Genomic DNA, 21,757 nt, shown 5'->3' with positions numbered 1-21,757 from the left:
CAGCATCTTTTGCAGAAGCAGCAAGAATGATGGTCTGGAAGGGTGGATGCTGTACCAGAACCATTATTGTTCATGTTCCTTGAGGAACTCCCTATTCTTTCCTACTGCATGTTATTAACTGATCTCAGCAATTGCAGTCTCTCCAGTGGGATTTTGTGAATGTAGCTAAGTTTTATAGAATGCTACAGAAGAAGAATATTTTTGAAGTTGTCAAACACTTCCTGTTATTAGACTGTAAAGTGTTGAATATCTGCCTCGGGCATATTTATTGATTTAATTTAATTTGCTATTCCATAGACATATGCTTTAGCCACTTTCATGGAGAAGATCCTGGTCTAGGTGGACCTTTGTTCTGACTTCACCCTCTCATACTTGTTTGTTTACTGTTCTTGTATTGGGTGATCTGAGTGAAAATGCTGACTCACCCACTTAAAAAAAAAAAGAAAAAGTAAACTGGTAGGCTTTTATGCAAATAGTCTTAATACTCCACAGTAATGAAGCCAAGACAGTTTCCCAGGTGATTGTCTCTGAGTCTGGTATGTGCCTTTGCCATAACTTTGAGTCTGTGTCTATATATGTCTACCTAACGTGCTTTTGATCTATGCTGAGGTAGAGGTGTGTAAATCTAGGGAAAAATTTAGTCTTGGATGGTGAAGGTTGTGAGTTAATGTTGATAGATAAGAAGACTAGAACTGAAATGAAAGAGGAGCAGAGAAAAGATAAGGTAGGAAGCATGTAAAGGCTAACCTGCCTGCTCGCTCAACACAAAAGCGAGGGGAGAAGTAAGACGCAAAACTCAGGGTTGAGATGAAGAGATAAGAGTTTAATATAACATAATCACAATGCATAATTACCTTAGCTAATAATCTAATTAATCTAATAATACAGTACATAATTACGTTAGCTTAGCCTGTTTGCAGAAGCAGTGCAGTGAACTACGGGGGGGGGGGGGGAACAGCATAAACCAGAAAACCAAACCCAGCAACTCCCACATGCCTTGCTGCCATCCCTGCAGAAAAGAGCCAACACCCAAGAACCCAGAACCAGCAAGCAGAATAGGAAGCCTCCCATGTTGCAACCTGAACTTCAAGCCCCATAATGCTTTGCTCCAGTTAGTACTTTCATTTTTGAAGCTGGCATGACTACAGCATGGTATGAATAACAACTGCAGATTCAACTCCATCCATGACAAAAGGTTTAGGTGAAAAGGTAGAACAAGTACTTTTTACCTGGAATCTGGAATTCATCCCCTTTTCTTGGCATCAAATGCCTCTGAAACTTTGGTGAAAGATTCACTGTGTATGAGTTTCTTTTCTCTCAGACACCACCATTAGCAGAAGAGCAGAGGTGCAGGAAGGGGAGTTGGATGTCCTAAGACAGCTGATGCTTCATTGGCGTTGTGATTAATATGGTGAAAGCATTGTTTTCTCTGTTTGCCTTTATGAAAAATGCAGGAAATTAGGTGTACCAAAAAACTCTGTTAAAAAAAAAAACAAACAAACATTGCTTGCAAAGTCAAGCACTTCGATTACATTGCTTAGCACTGTTGAGTAGGTCACACAGGAATGCATCCAGATGGGCTTGAATGCCTCTAGAGGAGGAGACTCCACAACCTCTCTGGGCAGCCTGCTCCAGGCCTGTCACCCTCACAGTGAAAAAGTTTCCCCTTATGTTCACATGAAACCTCCTGTGCTCCAACTTGCACCCATTGCCTCTTGTCCTAGTATTGGACGTCACTGAGTAGAGCCTGGCTCCATCTTCCCAATACTGCCCTTCACATCTTTGTAAATATGAATGAGGTCAACCCTCGGCCTCCTCTTCTCCAACCTAAAAAGACCTGGCTCCCTCAGCCCTTCCTCACAAGGGAGGTGTTTCCACTCCCTTCATCATCTTTGTGGCTCTTGTCAGAACTCTTTTCAAGCAGTTTCTGTTCTTGAACTGAAGGGTCGAGAACTGGACACAATATTCTAGATGTGATCTCACCAGAGCAGAGTAGAGGGGGAAGAATCACACTTGCTCTGAAGATAGAACTATTTTTTTTTTTTTTGGTAGTCTTTTGTATGGCATTGTTCAAGAAGACTAAGTACATCACCAACTTCTAATTTATCTTCACAATAGATGTTGGAAACCAGAAGAAGGGGAGTGTCTCCATTTTACAGATGGGAAGCCGGGAAGCAGAAATTTAGCTGATATGGTGAATCTAAGGCAATTAAGGACACTAAAAAAAATCGTCTGGGTTTTTATATTCCTTTTCAGTAGCAAACCTTATCTAGCACTTCTTGCATTCAATGACCCAGACTGCAGCTATGTGTGCTTAGTTGTTCTATGTATCAGCTTTAAATCCCACACCCTTAAAACGAGAAGACAGACCTGGGAAAGTTCAGATACGCAGGTGACTCGACGTAGACTGTGGCAGGATGGGGATCTAGCCTTCCTGTTTGGAATCCACCTGCCAATCTGTTAGTGTGAGCTTTTGTTCCCTTTCTTCATTCCTTGCCTCATTCACAATACACTTTCACAATCTTCAGCAAATGAATCAAATTCCCAAAACTCCGTCCTCACTGTCAACCCATACTTGATTTTTTATGCAGGAAGGTCTGTTTATGCATGGATCTTGTGGGGAAAATAATCTGTGAAGATCAATTATTGTATTACAATGCATCTACTAAGTGGGGCCAAACAAAGGTTGTGTAGGCAGGCATAATTTCACATGCCCCAACTTCTGAGCACTAGATTTTTGAAGCCTTTGTAGCATTTTGTATGTTTATTATTTTGTCTTTTCAGTCTAGGCTTGCTGTATAACACAAAACTTTATTCTCCCTTTCATCTTCCTCTTCCCTGGCCTCCCCCACCAGTATCAGGTGATCTCTTTCTCCTCGTCCCTCTCCTCTTTCTCCTCGTCCCTCTCCTCTTTCTCCTCGTCCCTCTCCTCTTTCTCCTCGTCCCTCTCCTCTTTCTCCTCGTCCCTCTCCTCTTTCTCCTCGTCCCTCTCCTCTTTCTCCTCGTCCCTCTCCTCTTTCTCCTCGTCCCTCTCCTCTTTCTCCTCGTCCCTCTCCTCTTTCTCCTCGTCCCTCTCCTCTTTCTCCTCGTCCCTCTCCTCTTTCTCCTCGTCCCTCTCCTCTTTCTCCTCGTCCCTCTCCTCTTTCTCCTCGTCCCTCTCCTCTTTCTCCTCGTCCTCTCCTCTTTCTCCTCGTCCCTCTCCTCTTTCTCCTCGTCCCTCTCCTCTTTCTCCTCGTCCCTCTCCTCTTTCTCCTCGTCCCTCTCCTCTTTCTCCTCGTCCCTCTCCTCTTTCTCCTCGTCCCTCTCCTCTTTCTCCTCCTTCTAATTTTTACATCTCTAGTACAGATATTTCAATGTGTTGTAATTTATTCTCTCTCTAAATGCCAATTTCCTTGCTACTGCTGATTTGCTTTCAGATATAATGCATAAAGCAGATTGTCAGCCATTCCAAAACTATATGATTCTTCTCTCTCAATATCACACAGGCCAAATTTGGCTGGAAGGACAGGGAAAACTAAAATGTTCTGAAAAAAAGAAAACATAGCACTAATATATCTTTATACTTATATTCGGGTATCCCTTTGTATTATAAGGGGAGTCACGTTAATTTGTATTTATAAGGTCTCCTGTAATAGATGCTTTCCAGAAACAAATGGGAATCCAAAATTCTTTGGATGCTATCAGACCAGAAATGAGAACTGCATTGTATTATCCAGCAGCACAAAAAGAGCTCCTCGGGATTAAAAAAAAATAACTGATGAAGTCACATGTGTTAAATAGAGACTGATCCTGCCACCCTTTGTGGACTTCTGATGATTTCAGTATCAGGGCGCACTGAAATCAAGTTTCTCTTTCTGAGAGAGTCAAGCTGTACATCATCAGCTGTGTGGATATATTTTTGTATATACGCAAATATTTAAGTCCTCAGATGCAAAAGATTTGCTGAAATTGAACAGGCTGCCAGGGTGAGCCAGTGCTAAGTGAAGGGTATTGTTGGTGCCTATGTGGTATCCTGTCCCAGCTGCAAAGGAATGAAACTTAGTGGAGTAAAAGCAGTATAAACTAAGTTTAAATCACCTGATTGTGAAGAGTTGCAAGTCATGTTGATCTAGATTGGCTGGTGAATTTACATATCCAGCATCCCTTCAAAGTTTGCACTTTGACATTCAAAAATATCCTCTCAGTTCAGAAAACATGATACTTGCAAATCTTTAGAGTATAGCTTTTTTCATGTGTAGCTATGTATTGCACATGCATGATTTTAGAGCTGTCTCTGTGTTTCATACTATGCTAACGCTGTAGATATAGACAGATTGGAAAAAATACATCAATCAATGTGTCTGCCTATCTATCTTTCCTGGCAGTGCTTGACATCCTCTTAGATTTTGCTGACTCTGTTTTAAGCAAAACAGTGGGTTGTTTTGCTTTTTTAAGTTTTTCTCTCCATAAAGGGCGCGTCAGAAAGATAGGTGCCTGAATTCCATAACAGTAAAGCTGTAACTCTAACGTGAGTTTAAAAGGGCAATAAAAATTTACTCCATTGCAGTCATTTCCAAGGTGTCTCTAAGTAGATAATTACAAGAACCTTAAAGGAAAATGTGGTTCAGTCCCTGTTATCCTCACATAAATGTTCCTACCCCTGGAATTGGCAACATTTTTCAAGCTATCCTAGGGGTGATCCCTTCTGCTAAAAACAACAACTGGCCTCTAAGTGGTCAAATAACCTCTAAATACTAACTAGCGCTCACTCCAACACTATCAAGGGTCAGCTTGGTGCCTATGTGTTTCACCTGGTAGAAGAGCAGCAGAGTTCACCCACTTGATCTCTGAAGAGACTCAAACTCTCCCATACTGGTCCTGTCTCCTGGGTCCCAGGTTATTACTGCTGTGAGGAGGTAGCAGCCATGAGTCCCCTTCTCTGGAGACTTTCAAAACCCACCTGGATGCATTCCTGTGCAGGCTACCCTAAGAGATCCTGCTTTGGCAGGGGGGTTGGACTCAGTGATCTCTTGAGGTCCCTTCCAGCCTCTGATATACTGTGATACTGTGGTGGTGCCCCACAGCTCTCTCATTGCAGCTCCCAGCCTTGCCTGGCATCCAGCCTCTTATGGGACTGAATTTAGTGAGTTTGAGGGGGACTTGACTTTAGTGAGCTTCCCAGAGGGATAGAAAAGGCTTTGAAATTCCAGGTTTTTCTTAAAGAAACAGACACCTTTTTTAAACATATGTGTATATATATTTTTTTTTTAAAGAAAAAAATATAGACAATGCTCCGAGAGTTAGGTTAAGTGGTATAGAAAACCTTACATCTATCTTGCCTAAGAGCTCCTTGTGCTTTGGGCTTTCCCTTTCAGTCTTGCGTTAAGTCTAGCAATGCTGTGACTCCTCCTCATGTAGTAAACTGTCCACAGTCCAGTGTGAAGGACCAAGAGCAGTCTCTTTCCATCACCTGAGGGACTTGGCTAATCATCATTTCTTTGCTCAGCCAGGGTGCTGCCTCTGATGGAGATGCCTTGGGGACTGCACAGGCATGATTGGTCCAGGCTCTTCTCTCTTGCTCCCTCTGCCTGTCCCCATGCAGTGTGCTTTTAGAAGAGGATCACATTTTTCCCTCCAGGACAGAGTAAGAAAGGCAGAAAAGCAACCATCCTTGCTGCCACCTGGCCCCAGCCTTTTCACAGAAGCATAACTGTACAAGCACCCAGCCTGCAACCCTTCAGATACCTGTAGGAAATGAGCTGTAATGGATAGAGGGCTTTTTCCAGCAATGCTTTAATTAGCCTGCATAAATGCAGATACAGAAAGGCATGATGAATTTTGGCCTAAAGATCATCAATGCCCTGTATTCCCCACTTTAGTCGTTTGTTCAAGCAGGCAGTTGTGTTGCTAATGATGTGCACTTCAGGTGGTGAAAAAAATTGAAGATAAAAGGAGATCCCCTACTAAAAGGCAAAGCTGGACTTCTCATTCCTCCCTCCTCCCACTTGTTAAATGCTGTTTTGTAATGGAAAGGGGAGTTGGGTCTGAAACAAGAGAATTTGAAACTGAGCTCTAAAAACAGTCTTGATGAGGGACTGTACACTTAATAGTTCACTTGTAATTGGTTTTAATTTGTTGCATCTTTTTTTAACACACAAGTGATTGGAATATGAGGGTGGTTCACATTAGTTTCTGATTATAAAAATAAATAATATCAAATTCAGTAGATTCAGCAGTTTCTCCAAAAGTGGTACTTTCTCAGCTCACCCAACAGTGGCTTTTTCTGGAAAGAAGCTTTTCAGCTTGTCAAGCCATAACTAGGAGGCCATCACCTGGAGGGCTGCAATCATCTTCAGGGCTCAGTATACACAGCACCAGCAATGGCTAAGAAAATAAGCACCACTTCTCTGAGGTGTCAGCTTATCTTCCACTTGATCACTGCTAGTAACAAGCAGAGCTGTGAGGTAGGGCTCAGTGTAAAAGGACTGGTTACATATTTTTAGGAAATATTTTCAGATTCCTCCTTAGATCAACATCTGAAAAAACTACCCATTTATAGGGGACTTAGAGTTGTGCTCCATCTATTTCTGCATTTTTCTTCCTTTGTGTCTCTGGGGTTTTTTGATTGATAGATGGAGTGGTTAGCTGCAAAAGTTTCTTGGAGGACCTGGATTAACCCACTGAACACATCTTTTTCTGCAAGTGCATTAGATTTAGTAAAAGAATGGCTCATGAAAAGTTGGGATAGATTAATTATGGTTTTGCCATATGTTTTGAGGGTACAGGAGAGATTTCAAAGCCAACATATCCACTAGGTAACAAACAAAAGCTCTTAATGTGGCTTAAAAAAAAACCCTAATACAGGCACTCCAGAAATTAAGCTTCCAAAGAATATATGGCCCTTTATTATGAATAGTGAGTAATCAGAAGTAAAACATGTTAAGAAAATTCAGAAGAAATTCTTTATAGTGAGGGTGGTGAGACATTGGAACAGGTTGCCCAAAGAGGTTGTGAATGCCCCCTCCCTGGAGGCGTTCAAGGCAAGGATGGATAAGGCCTCAAGCAATCTGATCTAGTGGAAGGTGTCCCCTGCCCATGGCAAGGGAGTTGGAACTAGAGGATCTTCCAGACCCCCTCAAACCTAAACCGTTCTACGAATCTATGAAAATACCTAAGCATAACTTTACCTACCTGAGCCATTTAAAGGCAGATCCAATATAGCACCTGGATGTTAAATGCTGTGTTATCACATTTTCAAAGTGGATTTTTTTTTTTTAATTCTTATGTGCTTTTATTGGAAAATTTTCCTTTTAAAATGCACTTCCCTAATTTATTATTTTTTTCTAGACCACAGAAACAAATGCTATTGGCCAGCAAAATTTGAAGTCGTCTTTTTTCTGGTCTCTTTATTTCTTTCTGCACTTTGACATAGGCTGCCATTTGTATGCAGAAAGCCTTGGCTATCAGCCTGTAGATGATGCTCATAGATAGTTCAGTGTTATTCTATCAAATGCGCTAATGATAGTGACTCATTTCTGGGTCTACGTGCAATCAAAATGTGGGGAGCAAATTTGGAATTAACTTAGTGGCATTAAAAAATTGGCTGTCTTTTCCATGTCTGGAACCCATGAGTCAGTACTCCAACACAGACATTTTGCTGTTTAAATAGAATATGCTATAGTGTTTTTTTTTTATATTAATGATATAGTTTGTCATTCTGTAGAACTTGCCATCCATAGATCTCGTGTACCAGGAAAGTAACTTATTCCTAATGGATCCCAAGATTCTCCTAGTCATTAATACACTGTTAATTTCAGGCTAAATTAGACATCTAGCCTCTGATACAGATGAATATTCATACTGGTGAAGGTTCTTAAAATTAAGCCCACGATTATGGGCTTTCATAAAGTGGGTTGGGAATTAAGTACTTGTTTGTTTTCCTTGTGACTGAAGGCAGAATTTGGTCCCTTGTATTATGCTAGCACCTTGAGATAACTGTTCTGGGGAGTGTCATTGTTCAGTGAAGCTAGCCTGCTGAGGAAGGGGAAAAAAAAAAGTGAAAAGAAACCAGCAATTTAGTTGAAGTCCTTGTTCTATAATTCTCCTCTGTCCTGAGTGATGGTGTGTTGAAGGTATGGCTGACTGCACACCCAGGGCCTTTTCAGAATGGGTAGATACAGCATTGGAGCACACTTTGCCACCAGGCTTTCAAGTTTGCTCGCTATGGCTGTCTCTCTTTCAGCAGTGTGAGAGGCAGAGATGGGGAAGCGATGCACTTCCCCTTCCAGAAGCAGCTCCTAACACCAGTTCGATTGTCTCATGAGGCTGGGGGCCAGCTTTGGGGGAAGAGAAGGTAGGAGCAGCAGCTAAGTGCCATGAACACAACATGGTGCAAAATGCAGGGAAAAATTTGCCATGAAGGTCAGAAGTAAAAACTGAAGAAAAAACATCATCTCATTATAGGGTGAAATTATTCTTTAACGATGAGTTTAATGGCATTTGACCGTCTGCAGGTTACATTTCTGTGCTCCCTGTTGTCAGGCAGAGGGGTGGGGGGTTCACGATTTCTGATTAACTAAAAAAAGATGTGTGTGTTTTGGAGGTGCGTGGGTGAGGCAGTGCAAATGTCAAGTGCTGGTTATAAACAGTCTTTTTAAACAGCAGCACATTTTCATTCAGATCTTTTTAGGTTGTGAAAAATACTGTATCTCTAGCGCAGAGTTAAAATAAAAATCTTTCTGGCAGCAAGCTTGCCATATCTAGTGCAACGTTCTCACTCTGTCTCTCTCTCATCCTCATCTGTTGAAGGAGTAAAACTTCTGAGGTACATCTTCAGAAATAGCAGCAAGTAGCCAGCGCAAATGTGCAGTAATTGATTTGCTGCTGTTGTTGTTTGCAATTGAAGCAGTTAAACCTTTCCGAGCAAAACCAAATTGTGCACGCGAGTTGCTGCATTGTTGTTCAAACTGTGAGTTTTCGAACGCGGCTAATGGCAAATGACACAATGAAAAATAATAGCTTCTGGTTTAGCCTTCGTTTCCATTTTGCACTGAACTGTATACTCAGCCATGCATATGCATCCTATAATGTAGCATATTTAATCTTCCACTTAGTCTCTGCAGCTTCTCCCTATATACCAAAATAGCAAGGACTGGAGTAGCTCCTCTCTCATACAGCACTTACTGTTCTTAGAAGGGCTTTTTGTTGTTTTTAGAGTTTTCTGTTTTTAATCTGAGCTAAGTTTGAACAACTGTAATGGTGGGAAAATCTATCCAGGCTTCATTCTTTTTTGCCACAGAATTGGCAAACCAGGAAGAATGGACTTTGTCATGTGCAAATATGGTGACCATAAATGGTGCTGAAGGCTTTCTCCATTGTCCTGTGACTTTGCCACGAGAGAAAGCGCGCGCGAGAAAGAAAGACACGTTTGATAGAGTTGTGAAGAACGCCTGAATGGCTATTGGGTGTTGGGCATTGTCTGGCGGTGACCTCAATTCGGTACAGTAGAGACCCTTGAAAGCACTGTCTGAAGTCACAATGCCACTATTCTCCTCCACTCCCCAAAAGGGATTAGTTAAAAGGGTGACGTTCCGTGCAGAGAGTTCCAAGTATTCCCTGAAACAAAGGGCCCTGAAATGTTTTTGAAGTTATTTTTAATTGAGTTGAACTAATTTAATAAAGGTCCTAAGGAGGGAGGGGAGGGATAATGGGGGGCGAGCAGAAAAAAAATATATAAAGGAATGTGATTGTTTTATGATTCCTCGCAGATGGAATGGACATTTATAGCATACTTCTTCTTTAGTCTTCCAGAGAACAGTAGCCCCATTTACAGCTACTGTTAGCAATTTAAAACTGCTCCAAAATGAAGTCTTTCAAGGAGTTGACAGCTTATAAATAAATCTGTCTGATAAAATTGAACATAAACTGCATCTGTGGTTAGTTTGCCAAAATTAATTCTACATTTAATTAGAGATAGCAGTCAAACATATTTAATAAAAAACAGTCTTGGAGAGTAAATCAAATGAAGTCAGATTTTAGCAGACGTTTTGCTTTCTGCTCCCCCCCCTTTCTTTTTATTTTTTTTTTCCCTTTTCTTTCCTTTCCTTTCCTCTGAAGGAATGATGAAATGACCTCACTTCTATGATCGGCAGATATTTGTAAGAGAAGGCTGAGGGGAGGCCTGAGCAACCCAGTGAGATTATGTAGGAGAAGCCATGAATGACTTGGCTCAGACAGAGGGGTGCAATTATCGTGCTGCAATTTTTATTGATTCTATAATTAGGATTTTCAGCAATGCTGCTGTGTTTGCTATAAACACCAAAACGAACCAATATACTAATTACTAATCAAACAGCAAAATTTGGGTTTGGTCTGGATTTAAACCCTTAACAGCTCCAAAACTGAGGTGTGTTGGCACAGGTAGACTAGAAGTTAGACTGTGCTGTGTTAATTAATTACTGATATTGTGAATCAAGTTTTGTTGCTACATCTTCAAATCGAGGAGCTGAACCTCTGCATTCAAAATTTATATTTGACTACTCTACATATTTTTTCAAGTGCAGCTCATTCATGTCTCTTCAAAAATATTATTCAATAGACTCCTTAGCTGGTGTGAAACAGGTGCATTTCCCACTGCATAAAGGGAGCCTGGCTCTTGGCAACAATTTAAAAAATACAAGGAAATAAAATAATTCAGTGTCCCAGTTCATGAAATAGAGTCAGACTAGCTATATCAAAAACATTTCATCCATTACATTTTAAAATGAAGTGGAATATTTTTCTTTTATAATTCTCTCTCTCAAAGCAGCTATGTCTCAACTACCAAAAACAAACCAAACTTTATTTAAAGCCCAGACCTTGTATATGAGATATAAGCCCAAGCTATAAAGACATTCAAAACTTGTGAAGGTTACTAGAGAAATATTGTCTGCTTGGCTCTTTCTTTCTTTTGTTGTATTTTGTTTGTTTTGTCTTGGGTTTTGTGTTGTTTTTTTGTTTGTTTTTTGGGGAGGGGGGGTTGGCCTTTTTTTGGAGGGTTTTTTTTGTTGTTGTGTTTTGGGTTTTTTTAATGGTGTAGAAAATGACATGATTTTTAAGCATAAGGTTGGGTGCATGAGCCAATAATAGCCTATCCTTCTTTCAGGAGTTTAAATTGCATTGGTATATTTTGCAGCCCAAATAACTTTCTCATGAGGAAGGTATTGGTTAACCATAACTACAATATTGTTCCTTCTCCTCCTCCTTGATTTTTTGCTTCTTTCTTTTTTAAATCTAATTGTTATTTTCAGAACAATTTCAAGTTTGTAGAAATGGATTAAAAAAAAAACAAACCAAGAAGACACCAAAGCCCAGCCAACCAATCAACAAAAAAAAAAAAAAAAAAAAAAAAAAAACAAACCACAAAAAACCAAACCCAAAACAAACAAAAAAAGGAATAAATACAAGAAACCTTGATAGGTAGCATGGCTTGGACATTCCTGGAAGTCATAATTAAAACCTTATTTAGTTAACCTGGTTAAGGTTCTACTGTTCCCAAAGCCCCAGGTATACATGGCAGCCTCTGAGAAATGTGGAACGTTTTTTGGTACAGGTTTTTTGTTGCTTACTCTTACTTTCACAGTAGCTGTGAAACAAAAATCTTTTTTTCTGCCTTGAACTGCAACAGAAAGGGATCTCTTTGCTTTCTTTTTCACCCTTAAATTATGCATGGTAATGTTCAGCAGACTGGTTTTAAATCCAGTTCATAAGGATATCATGCATGTACACATGCACATCTCATTTTAGGGAGGCTGCAATTTACAAGTCTATCACACCACAGTGCTCCTGGTGCCTTAAAATAAACCGTGGCACTGTTGACTTAAACTTTCTAGGAATCGTGTCTGAAATTTCCAGATACCTGGGGAATCTAAAGTCAGCAGCCCTCTTTAAATTATATGGGAATTTAGACAGAAAATTCTCCAGGCGGCTCTGAAATATTAGTTTTCCATTTTCAAACAGTGAAGAACTATTTTCTTATTTCCAAAATATTTTGTATCTCCTCAATCATTAAAGCCTGGTGTGTTAAAGCTTATATCAATATAAAAAAGTGGATTTGACCTGTATGTGTTATGGCATGTGCAGTTATTTTTGAGAAAACTCTTTGAGCAAAACAATTGACATGAGCAGGACTTCATATAGAATCATAGAATGGTTTAGGTTGGAAGGAACCTCCAAAGGTCATCTAGTCCAACCCTCCCCCCACCCTCCACCCCAGCAGTCAGCAGGATATCTCCACTATATCAGCTTGCTTAGAGCCTTGTTGAGCCTGATCTTAAGTATCAAGGTACAAGCTTGAACATAGAAGGTTTCACCTCAACATGAAGAGAAACATTTTACAGTAAGGGTGATGGAGTGCTGGAGCAGGCTGCCCAAAGAGGTCGTGGAGTCTCCTCCTCTGGACACATTCAAAATCCATCTGGATGCATTCCTGTGAGGACTGCATCCAGATCCTGCTTTGGCAGGGGGATTGGACTGGATGATCTCTGGAGGTCCCTTCCAAATTCTAATGTACTGTGATCCTTACAGGAGTTTTAGTAATAATACCTCTGCATATGCTCATTACCTGCAACACATTCATACAAATCTCAGTCTTTTTAAGAATCAACTCATTCTCCAAGATCTAATGTATTTCTCTGAATGCAGCCTAGTGATGATATATATCATTCTTCTCTTTAGCCTTCATAATTACTTATTCAAATATTTCCTACTTACCCACATTTCAAAGTTTTCAAAGGCTTATCATTTTTATGTGATGTTCAAAAGTGCTATGTGAAGGTCATTAAGACTTAAAATTGCCATTTTGAAGCCAAGGTAGAGATTTTACTCTTCACTTAACACACAGCTACAATTTGAATTTGGAAGAAGAAAAAAAAAATTCGCTTACATAAAGATGTCTTTAAAGGTAGAGCACCTCCTTACAGAAACTAGCTTTCTTTTAATTGCATATCAGTGATTGAATCTGGTATGGATTTCTGAAGTAATAGACTTTGATGTTTTATTAAATATTTTGTCAAAGGTGGAACTTTCTGAGAATTAAGCATGTGTATTGTATTTTGTGTACCAGAAACATGATCATTTCTTTCCTGTTACCAGTACTCAAGGAATCTCATTTGGGGCTGGGTTTTTGGTGGTTTTTTGTAGTTTAGTTTTGATACTTGATGTGAAACCTCTCTTTTTCAAAGGGATTGATTTATGAGTGAAAGTTAAGGAGATTCCTTGTGTAAAAGAAAGCAAAGATACACTTTCATTTTCCAAGAAAATCAAAAAAAGTCTATCCTAATGTGAGGAACATTTTCACAGATTGTACTGGGATGAAAAGCACCCTTAAAGGTCCAACCCACCTCCTGCAGTGAGCAGGGACACCTCCAGCTAGATCAGGCTGTGCAGGGCCACATCAAGTCTGATCTTGAATGTCTCCAGGGACAGAGCCTCAACCACATTCCTGAGCACAGTGTTGAGGTTCTCATTGTAAAGACCTTCTTCCTTACGTCTAACCTAAATCTACCCTGCTCCAGTTTTGAACTCTCACCCCTTGTCCTATCACTACAAGCTCTTCCACACAGTCTTTCCTCAGCCTTCCTGTAGTATCCCCTTCAGATACTGAAATGCAGCTTTAAGGTCTCCCTGGATCCTTCTCTTCTCCAAGCTGAACAGCCCCAGTTGTTTCATCCTGTCTCCATAGGAGAGGTGCTCCAGCCCTCTGATCATCTTGGTGGCCCTCCTCTGGACACTTTCTGCACAGGTTGCACTTTTAGGCAGAATAGAAAATCTTTGTTTCACTCATTCCTCTGCAAAGAAAAACACAGTAGAATTCTTCAACATCTATGACATGGCAATTCAGGAGGGTTAGTTTGTGTGGGGCTTTTAAAATAATTTGATAACTTGTTAATCGCATCTAGTATAGAAATAATATAGATTACTTAGGCTTTCCATTTTGAAGAGAGGCATGAGGATCATGAGAAGTCACTTTCCCACCCTGTACTTGTCTTGAAGACACCCTTGGAGGGTATGCTGTATTACTGCATGTCCTTCATCTGCTTCGTTCTCTGTTTTTGTGCAATGTGAATAAATTTTGGCAATGTGCAAGTAGAGATAATTGTTGCTGGTTTCTTTTTATTGCTGAGGTTGGAAAAAAAAGAGAGAGGTTCTTCATCGTGCCAGTCATAGTGTGTACAGCTTGGAGTAGTAATCAGAATCTGTGCAAATACCAGGATTTAAATTTGGAATTTTTGGGTTAAGTATATCTGTGTCTCTCAAATACATGGACGGAAAGGGACTATTACAGTAAGACATTACACTACATTGGAAGCATGTGAGGCTGACCATAAAATTTGTTCCCCATGTAGAGTTTACTGTGATGAAGGCAAAGAAGGGTGATTGCTTGTTCTGCAAGAAGCAAAGAAAACAGTGAAAGCAGGAGGTATCATCACCCTACCTAGAGGCTGGTTGGATAGTTTGATAATAGTTTGAGTGGAGTTGGTGAAATCATTTTAGGGGTAGAGGATGCTCAGCTGGAAAAACAAGGGTCTCTAATCCACCAGGTTTTTTAGTAAGCTGCACTTCAAGCAAATGTGCCTACAGGTGCAGCAGAAAGGGACCTTAGAGCTCATCTAGCTCCAATGCCCTTGCCATGGGCAGGGACATGTCTCACAAGACCAGGTTGCTCAAAGCCTCATCCAGCCTGGCCTTGAACTCTTCCAGAGATGGGGCATCTGCAGCTTCCCTGGGCAATCTGTTCCAGTGTCTTACCACCCTCACTGGAAAGAATTTCTTCTTAATGTCCAGCCCATATCGATCCTCCTCAAGCTTCAGTCCATTCCCTCTCATCCTATCACTACAAGCTCTGGTAAAAACTCCTTTCCTGGCTTTCTTGTAAGTCCCCTTCAGGTGCTGGAATGCCACTATAAGGTCTCCACAGAGCCTTCTTTTCTTCAGGCTGAACATCCCCAACTCTCTCAGCTTGTCCCCATATGGGAGGTTCTCCAGCCCTCTGATCATCTTTGTGGCCCTCCTGTGGACCCACTCCAACAGTTCGATGTCCTTTTGTTGGGGGCACCAGAAGTGGACGGAGTGCTCCAGGTAGCGTTTCATGGGAGCAGAGTAGATGGGGAGAATCACCTTCCTTGTCCTGCTGGTCACACTTCTTTTGATGTAGCCCAGGACAGGGTTGCTTTTTTGGGCTGCCAGCATCTGTTGCTGGCTCATGTTAAGTTTTCCATCTAAGTCCACCAAGCTCATCAGGTGTGATTTGCCCTTGGTGAAGCCATGTCATGGGTTACCACCAATCATCTCTTCTTCATTTTCCATATGCCTTAGCAAAGCCTTCAGGAGGATCTGCTTTACAATCTTGCCAGGCACAGAAATGAAACTGACTGGCCTAGAGTTTCTGGGGTCTTCCTTCTTTCATTTTTTGAAGATGGGGGTAGTGTTTCCCATTTTCTAGTCAGCAGGGACTTCACCAGAGTGCCATGACCTTTCAAATATGATTGATTCAAATTGTGTCCTTTACTTTGAAGGAAGAGAAATGCTTTCAGTGGAGGATGGCATTCTTTTACACTTTGTAACTGGCCAGAGTTTCTCAGGCTGAGAAAACTTGCAGGCATCAAAATGAAGAGGTCCTCCTGTATAAATATAACTGGGGAACCACAGACTAATGGCCAGAGATTTGATCCAATATTCATTGCAATGTGAGTGGCACCGCTCAGAGGAACAGGAAGGCAAGTCTGTGTCCCAGGGCATCTGCACAGGTGTCATTAGAGAGACAGAAAGCGCGGTTTGGTAATGAGGAACTGGAAGCCATCTCTAACAGAGATAATTCTTTTTCTCCTTTCTGTCATCTCTAACATGAGATGATGATTCAAAATCTGAAAGGGAAAAAAAAAAGAGTCTTGAAAGCTTTATAGGTTTTTGTACCAAAATTTTGGTTGCATTTAGAATTAATGGAATGTTTCAGTTCCTGTGTGCAGGACATGGAAAACCAAGATAAAACATTCCTTTGTAGCTGTGTTTGAGGGAATACAGTGTGTACCATCTCTGGTAATCACTGCCTAGCTTGGATGAAAGGGGAGGCAAAAAAAGCAGTGTCTGCACGCTCTATCTTATCACCATTATAGCCAGGTCACCAGCGGTAAGTATTCACAGAATATTATTGCCTAACATCTCTAAATCAAACTGTGTTGAAGAAATGAGCTAAGAGGACAGTTTCAAATCTGAGTAAAGTTGGAGGATTTGGGTTAGATAAGAGACCAATAATGCTGCAAACAGAACTGGTTTGGATCAGAAAAAAAAAAAACAGAATTTTTGACTTGAACTCACTGATGGTTTTCAGGAATAATTATTTAAATTTCCACCGGTTTGGGAAGAGCTTTAATGACAGTAACTTCTTTTTTTTTTTTTTTTTTTTTTTTTTTTGTCTGTACCAGTTATGGAAAATGAACCTGTTCAGGTTTTGAATGTAGTCCACATTCAGTAAGCTAATGAGGACTTTGTATCATGGGACATTAATGTGAACCCATGACTTAATTCTTCATGCTCCTGTGGGGTCTGGGCTGTAGGCTGGATAATAGTTTTCAGCAGTTCTGTTTCAGTAACCTGCTAGGCACCATTTCACAAGAAGTGTCCTAAGTACCACTGGCCTTGATTTGTCTGTGGGGTCATCAGAGATGCCTCTGTGACCGACTGAGAGAGTTGGGGTTATTCAGTCTCGAGAAGAGAAGGCTCCGAGGTGACCTTCTTGTGGCCTTCCAGTATCTTAAGGGGGCCTACAGGAAAGCTGGGGAGGGATTTTTTAGGATGTCAGGTAGTGATAGGACTAGGGGGAATGGAGCAAAACTAGAAATGGGTAGATTCAGATTGGATGTTAGGAAGAAGTTCTTCACTATGAGGATGGTGAGACACTGGAACAGGTTGCCCAAGGAGGTGGTGAAAGCCCCAGCCCTGGGAGTTATTAAGGCCGGGCTGAATGGGGCTCTGAGCAACCTGATCTAGTGTGAGGTGTCCCTGCCCATGGGGAGGAGGGGGGGTGGGGAGGGCTTGGAACTTGGATGATCTTTGAGGTCCCTTCCAATCCTGGGAGTTCTGTGATTCTGTGAAAATGAAACCTATCAGCAACCACTTTTCATCAAGCCACCGAATGTTTATTTTGTATTGTGACTTTTCCTGTCTCATATTTAGCTAAGGAGAGCCTAAACCTTAAGGCAGAGAAATTCCCTGTCCCAATGCAAATACCCACAGCCACAAAGGACACCTATTCAGCCAACTAACCCATTTTTGGGCCAGTGACCCCTTTTGACATGGCAAACCTAACTGTAGTAGTGCAAATTTGCCCACAATGGAAAATACAAAAGAAGGTTTTTGTTTAAAAACCCAAAAGTACTCCATTCCTTAAGGAACCTGCTTCTGAGTGATCTCCAGGTCTGAATCTTTTTGAAGATTTTAAAGATTTCTACAGTTTGGGTAAAGTTCACCTAAGAACCCACATTTTGAGGTTCCTTCTTTGAACTGATGAGAGCCTTCTGAGGATTGCACATTGCACCTGGAAACCAGACAAATTTTCCTCCTCTGCACTGGAAACTCCTGTACTTTTGGCTTGTCTCCCATTCTGCATTTAATTATTTTGAATTCCAGCATGCTAAGCCAAGTTTAACTGATACTTTCCTGCAAGTGTGCTTTATTCTTCAGCTCTCATGCTGCCTATCCTGTTGTGGTGTGCAAGTGAGCAGCAGCAGTGTGACAAGGAAAAAGGTTTGTTAAATTAAGACCCTCTTTGTCCCAAAGGGAAAGGGTTACTCACTCTTCCATAGATGAAAAATGACCTCTTCCTCTCCCCTTGCCCCGGAGGGATATTTTCCTGATATAACAACATGAAAACTTGGCAGGCTGCATGTGTTAGATGACACTGTATGTTGATGAAGAACATTTCTGCGATATCTCAGCAGGGGCAGACAAGATGGTATTTGGAGAGGAAGAAGAAAAGGAGTCAGATGGGGGGTAGAAGTGGGTTTGCAAGGGTCACACAGGCTGCTGGTTATAACTCGTAACCTGCCAAGACCCACATGCGTGACACAGGCCTTTAAAATGTGTGACAAATGCCTCAAATGAGGGACAGGACACCGAAGCACAGGGGAGGCAGAAAGCTTAGAATGAATGTGTAATTTGCACCCTTAGTGTATATGTATGAATTGTAACCTTGGCCTGAAAAATTTGTTGTTTTTGATATCCTGAAGCTTACAGGATTAAAAAGTGAGAGTGCCAACCTGAGGGGAATGGAAGTAAATTGTTATTCTGAATTATTTGTTTGCTAGAAAACGATGCTTGGGTACAATCAAGGATCAAATCCATTTGTGTAGAGCAGTGTATATTCACAGGCAGAGGAAGAAAAAAATGCAGAGGTTGCCACTGCAGAGACACAGTAATCAAAACACAGCTAAACAGAATTGGATATAAAGTCTACTTCATAGTGGAGGAGTGGAGAGCTGTGTGGCTCTCCTCCTAGTAGAAAATAATGCTGCTAACAGCAAATACTATTGAGTTAATGGAATTGCTTTCTTTCTTTTTTTGTGGAGGGATGAATGAGAGATTGAAAGAGATATTCAGATTTTAATATATATCTAACCAGCTAGATCCACTCCTGGCACAGACCCATTTACGTCAGATTTCACCAGCATTTTTTTTCCACTTCTTTTTCCCCCTCCCAGGTTTGTATCTCTACAGATCTTTCTGTCAGTCAGATCTGATATACTGCATCAGTCTGACTGATAACAAAATGTGTGAATGTGGTATGTGGGGATGAAATGCTAATTCACCAAGACAAGGAATATGGGTGGACAGTTAGTAACCTAAGTGTGACTGTGACTTACACATGAACCCTCTTTCATTGTATTTTTAAAGGAAATCATCAAAGTGAGCAGCAACAAAATAAAGTGAAGAATCTGGTTTAAAAGTGGCACCATGAATATTAGTTTGCTGTGCAACCTGCCGTGCAGGCTGGGCTGGAGGATTGCTGCCCTCTGACCTGTGGTGCCAGCAGCGGGCTGCACTTGTCCCCTGGTTCAGGCAGAGCGGCCACTGGAGGTGGCACAGCCAGAAGGTGGGGTTGTGTTAATGCTCATGTTAGTTACAAAGGTAGCCTTCTCCAGTCGTTAAAAAGTGACCACTACAGAATGCTGCCAGCACAGCTCCAGGCTCACCTGCCGTTGTGCAGGGGTCTGTCCCTGGAGAGAGCAGCTCAAGGTGGTGGACTGAGGAGTCTCATCACTGAGCGCAGGGGAGAAAAACATTGCAGATGCAATTTGTGTGAATTTCACAAGTTAAGGAAACCACATTTTGGTAATAGTTACTTTAGCAGATGATGATGAAGGGTTTTGTCCTGTGAGGGCTCTTCTAACCTGGGTAAGCAATTGGAAATGGAGATTTACACATTAGGATTTCCACCAAATTCCTGACATTTATCAAGTGATTTTGACATGATAATGGCAAATGGAGTTTTATTTCAAGTGTGGTTGAAAATGAGATGAACTCTTGCTATCCAACCACATCTGTTGTTTGCTCCTTCCAGAATAAATATTGCAGTTCCTGGTGCCGAAACAGCTGGAAATCTTGCATTCACTTGTTTTCCTTGAGATGAAGTGTGTCCTGTGGGTTTACCTGGTGACATTGCTTGCATAGTATATATTTAAGATGGAAAAAGAGATAGTTGGTGCAAGACTTCTAATGCCAGTATTTCCCAGCCATCTAGAGTAATGCGCCTTGATCACTTTTACCTGAATGTCTCTAGGCACGTTCAAGTTTTGGAGGTAGTGAACATTTCTAATGCCAGTGGCCTTCTATAGGAGACAAATAAGACCTCTCTCACCAAACTAACTTACCCTGATATGAAGGAACACAGTGGGAGCTTGATCAAGGTGCCACTTCAGAATAAGTAACAGAGGGGAATAAAACATGTAGTTCATTTCAACCCTAACTACAAAATCTTTGATTTGATACTGCCATTTTGAGTGATTTGGAGTTTCCCCCCTTCTGATATGGCAAACTCTGGTATAATTTGCCACCACAAATAATATAATATGTTCATTCCAGTTGTGCAGTGGCTGAGAATGTGAGATAAAGTTAGGAGGGACAAAGGTGGAGTGGAATAAGTATTTAAACAATACACAGGGGTGAAGAAAGGCATCTTTTGTCTGTCTGGTTCTAGCAGAAGTTCTTGCTTGTGCTGCTGAAGATAGCCTGAGAAGATTAGAAGAGGCTCAGCTGGAGCAAGACAAAGGGAGACTCTGTAAAGCAGGATCAAGCCTGTTTGCTTAGCGGAGCTCTTTGTCTTCTTGTTGACAGATGTAGCTGGTGCAGTATCAGACCTTGCAGACTCCTCCTCTGGATTGTGAAGTGACAATGGTTGCAGTAGTAAATGACAGCGTAAAGTACTCCATGAATCCTTTATTTGTTTGGCAGTTGTAGCATAGGATGGGGATTTAATATTGAATTGACTCCAGATTGTCTAAATTGCAATCACAGTGTTTGTTTAAGCAGTCTGTGGGGACTGCTAAAGCATGTTAACTTTTGCTTCCATCCTTTTCATGTTGTGAAGTATTGGGGGGGGGAGGGCAAAGAATGAAGGGGACTGGAAAGAAAAGTTTGCACTGTAAAGACATGAGAATGCTAGCATTTCTCCTTAGCTGCTAAGGAATCATCAGGAGTTCCAGGTCACTGAATGAACATGTAATACGATGGACAAAAGTCTGCTGTGTTACCTAACTGAGTGCTTTTCCTTTTGCCGGGACATTCACTGATCTGTCACAGAGTTGCTGCTATCTCAGCTCACTGAAGTTGCTTTTGATGCCAGATCGCAGCTTGTAACGTCAGTGAATAGCATGCACAGTAATTTGTACTTTGATAGCATTGTGGCACCTAAAACAAACCAGATCAAGTCCACAAAGCAAAACAAGGGACTATGTGCTGAATTCATTTAAAAAATGACCATAATTAATCATCCTTCATTGATTCCTATTTCAAAATAAAAAAGAAAACTTAAGCCCTGTTAGGAGCCAAAAGTACACTGAATGTAGCCTTGCAACTAAGTGAAGCCAGAAAGGTTAGGAAAGAAACCAGCCAGATGTAATGAATCCTAACTATAGAAAAAAAAGTGTTATTCCAAATTCTAGGACAGAGAAGGGTTTTCTTGAGCAGAAAGGGCCCTTTATTTCCTGCCATGGCTCAAGACGCGTGATCACGTTGGAAGTGCTAACAAACACATTCAGTAACAGGTCGCCACTTGTTCGGTCAATAAAGACCCTTTCTTGCTTCATGTTTTGCAGGATCCTAAGCCTCAGGTATCTTTGACAGAGCTGTAAACAATTATATGTGGCTATGTGTTTGCACAATCTGATAAAGAGGACTTTAATAACCCCGATGCCACATCTGGAGCACAATCCATCTTTATGGTACCGGGATCCTCTGTAGTGCCTTTCTAATCTTACTGTCTAACTCAGCTGCCTTTTCCCAACTACAGCTTCTGTCTCCAAAAAAACCTCCTCCAATTCACTACACTGATCACAGTCCCTTAACTGACCCATCTGGGACAGGACAAATGTGCAAAAAAAAAATCTTCTTTCCCACAAAATGTGTGGTTGTTGAGACAGCCCTGGCAAAGAGGACATGTCAGAAGACAGTTGTCCGAGTCCTCCCCAGTGAGCTCAGTTGAGCTGGGGGTTTTGCAGGGGCATCCTCTCACTTGCAGAGGTACAGG

Source organism: Indicator indicator, chromosome 14, assembly GCF_027791375.1.
Source record: "Indicator indicator isolate 239-I01 chromosome 14, UM_Iind_1.1, whole genome shotgun sequence".
In the NCBI taxonomy this organism is placed as follows: Eukaryota; Metazoa; Chordata; class Aves; order Piciformes; family Indicatoridae; genus Indicator; species Indicator indicator.
The sequence above is the reverse complement of the archived record's forward strand: the minus strand, read 5'-3'. Positions refer to the sequence as shown.